This window comes from Pinus tabuliformis, chromosome 1_2 (assembly GCF_031772625.1).
Source record: "Pinus tabuliformis cultivar Carrire ecotype Pingquan chromosome 1_2, CPIR1, whole genome shotgun sequence".
Lineage (NCBI taxonomy): Eukaryota > Viridiplantae > Streptophyta > Pinopsida > Pinales > Pinaceae > Pinus > Pinus tabuliformis.
In genome coordinates, this window is record NC_142298.1 from 928,173,738 (window position 1) to 928,177,600 (window position 3,863).

Consider the following 3,863-nt stretch of genomic DNA (forward strand, 5'->3'; position numbering starts at 1 on the left):
GAGAAGGGCCTACAATCTATATTCATCCAATCCATTGAGCTGAAGTAATATCTCTTTCTGTGCATGGCTGAGGTCTAGGTCTAGCTAAGCCACCATCCGTAGGGTATTGAATTCAAATTCTATGGACAACAAAGCCTTCTTCCCGTAGACCAATTCATAGCGTGTGTAACTAGTGGTGGTCTTCCATGTTGTGTTGTAGGCCCAGGTGGCCTCAACTAATCTTTCCACCCAGTCTTTTCTGTTGCTGCTCACTACCTTGGTTAGGATCCCTTCCAATTCTCTATTAGTGACTTCCACTTGCCTATTGGCTTGTGGATGGTAAGGAGTGGAAGTCTTGTGCTTGATCTTATGATGTGTGAGCAGGTCTTCAATTAGGTTGGAAGTGAACTGGCTGCCTTGGTCTGTGACCAACTCTCTCAGATACCTGAACTTGTAGAATATGTTTTCCCTCAAAAACTTAGCTACCTTTTTCTCTGTCACTGCTTTGATTGCTTTTGTCTCTGCCCACTTTGTTAGGTAGTCGATGCACACAATGATGTACTGATTCTGCTTTGAAGGGGGGTTGATAGGCCCCACAAAGTCCATGCCCCACTTCTCAAACGGCTCAAAAGTCACTTGAGGTTGCATGGGAATTTCATCCCTTGGAGTGGGCTTCCCCATCCTTTGACACTGATCACACTGGCTTTTGTATCTCCTCACATCCCAATGAAGAGTGGGCTAGTAGTAGCCTGCTTGCAATATCTTGAAGATGGTTCTTTTTGCTGCAAAATGACCTCCACAAGGCCCGTCATGATATGTTAGGAGGATGTCAAAGACTTCCTCCTCCCTGACACACCTTCTCAAGATCTGATCTGGGCCAAGTTTGAAGAGATTGCCTCCAATCTAGGTGAAAGGGGCGCTTTTCCTTACTATCTTTCTCTTCTCTTTTGAGGATAAATGTGGTGCGAACTGTGTTGAAACCAAGTATTTTGGTATATCAGTGAACCATGGAGAGAGTACTAATATAGAAAATAGGTGTTCATCTGGAATTTGGTCATCCACCATTCCTTCTTCACCTGTAGGCAAATTTACTCTAGAAAAAAAGTCAGCAACGACATTCTCTTTACCAGGCTTATCAATAATGGTCAGATCAAACTGTTGGAGTAAAAGAAACCATCTAATAACGCAAGCATTTACATTTGGTTTTTTCATTAAATATCTAATTGCAACATGATCAGTGTGCACAAAGGTTTCATAGCCTGTGATATAATGTCTGAATTTGTTTAAGGAATGCACAACAGCTAGGAGTTCCTTATCGGTCATGGTATAGTTTAACTCTGCCTTTGACAAGTTTTTGCTTATAAAGTATATGGCATAAGGTAACTTTTCATCAATCTGTCCTAAGGCTGCTCCTATTACTCTATTCGAGGTGTCTGTGTGAATGTGAAAGGGTAGTTTGGGCCTCTGAGAATTGGGGTAGTCACTAGCTTGCTTTTCAAGGTATCTAAGGCTTCTTGACAGTTTTCCAACCATATGAACTCAACATCTTTGCCTAGGAGGCCAAACAAAGGAGAGACTATCTTGCTAATGTCTTTAATGAATCTCCTGTAATATCCAGCTAAGCCTAGGAATCTCCTAACATCTCTCACCTTTTGATGAGGTGGGACCCTTTGGATGACGACAATTTTGTTGGGGTCCACCTACAGTCCTTGTTGAGTTATTGCATGACCTAGCACGATCCCTTCAGTCATAAAAAATTCACATTTTTCTAGACTGAGGGATAGGTTCATCTCAATACACTTATCTAGAACTTTTCCTAGGTTCGATAAAGCTTCTTAAAAGTCATAGCCATAAGGAGTAAAATCATCCATGTATATTTCTATTGCATCATGAATCAGTTCAGAAAATATACTCAATACCGCTCTTTGGAAAGTGGTTGGAGCATTGCACAAACCAAAACAAAGGAACCAGTATGCAAAGGTACCCCAAGGACAAGTGAAAGTGGTCTTATCTTGGTCTTCTACACTGATTTGAATCTGATTGTACCCGCTAAACCCATCTAGGAAAGAGAAAAAAATTTTCCCTGCCAGATCGTCTAACTCTTGATCTATGAAAGGTAGAGGAAAATGGTCCTTTTTAGTGGCTTTGTTCAATTCCCAATAGTCAACACAGATTCTCCACTTACCATTTTTCTTTGGCACTAGCACCAAAGGAGAGATCCATTCACTGTTAGAGATGGGATAGATGAACCTTGCATCAAGTAATTTCTGCAGTTCTTCCTTAACAATATCTTTAAGCGCTGGGTTCATCCTCCTTTGAGGTTGCCTAACTAGCTTGCAATCTTCCTTGATGTATATATGATGAGTACATACTGAAGGGTGCACTCCCTTCATTCCTTATAACTCCAGGCAAAGGCATTTAGATGTTTTTTCAGTACGCTGCATAGCTCCTTCTCCTGGGCAGTAGATAGGGATGGATTGATTTTCAAGGTTATTTTTGGGCCAAACTCTATATTTTTTACACGGAGGGAAGTGGAGTCAACCACACAGAGATCAGTTGAGGGGGTGTTATGGGTTTCTCTTACTATGTCTTCTAATGGTGATGCACTGGGAGGTGGATTCTGAATCAAATTTTCAATCATATCATCCTCATCTTGTGGTTTCCCCCCATGCCGATTTCTAATGCACAAATTGGTGCAGAATAAACTTCATCCTCATCTTCCTCTTCCAACCAGAGAGGTAGATCATGTTCTAGCAAGGGTCGGGTGGGGGAATATAGGGTTAACTACTTGGACATGTGCCTGTTCTTTATGGTCATGTTCCCAGCTCGGCAACTGATGTAGGCATCAGCTGTAGCCAACCAGGGTCTTCCTAGAATGAGAGGATACCCAGTGAGCTTTTCCTTTGGCTAGAGAACTAAGAAATCAGCACGATACTCCCAAGAATCAATGGAGACCATCACATCCTCCACAATCCCCTCAGGGGTCACTATGGAGTGGCTTGCTAGCTGTAGCACTGTTGTGGTCTTCCTCAAGGAGCCATGGAGGTTAAGTTTGAGCATTGTGTCCTTTTTCATCACATTAAGGACAGCTCCCAGATGAATCAATGTATGTGGGATCATTGTGCCATTGATGTGGACATCAACTACTGGGCTTCCAGGGTCTAGATATTTTGGACAGATTGTCTGCCCCAACTTGAGGTCAGATAGTTGTCCTATGACATTGATGGTTGGGGAATCTCTCTTGCACATTCCTGGATGCCTAAAGCACTTCTCTTTGATCAACCTATTGTAGATAGGCACATCTTTTATGGCTTGGAGAAGTGGTATATTTACACATAAATGTTTCAATTCTCCTAGGAGTTCAGTCTCTTCTAGGGTAGGCTGGATTGTCATGAATAGTCTCTTAGGAAAGGGTGGAGTTGCTTTAGATTCTCTTTCCTCTTTATCTTCCTCAACCTCCCTAGGTGGAGGCTGGCTATCTGGGAGAAATTTCCTGAATCACAATTTAATTTCTTGAATTTCCATAGCATAAGTTGGGCATGATGGTTCCCCACTATACACTTGTTGAGCCTGTCTGTTGTTCGGGTTCGGATTTGGCTAGGCATGCATTTGGGGTTGCCTTGGTGGAGCAGAAGGTAACAGTTGTGGTTGGATATGTGGTGGAGGCAGAAGAGTGGGAAGAGAGTTGTATTGGGGCCTCCACCCCTGATGAGATGCATTCCACTGAGGTTGCTGTTGAGCATAGGATTGAAATGAATGGGTGGCTGGTTGGGCATGATATTGAGATGGGAAAGACCAAGGAGGAGGTGTGGACTAGGAAGGATGAGTAGGGGGGCCCCAAGAAGGTATGTAGGTGACTTTATTGGGGTTGTAGTATGCCTTAG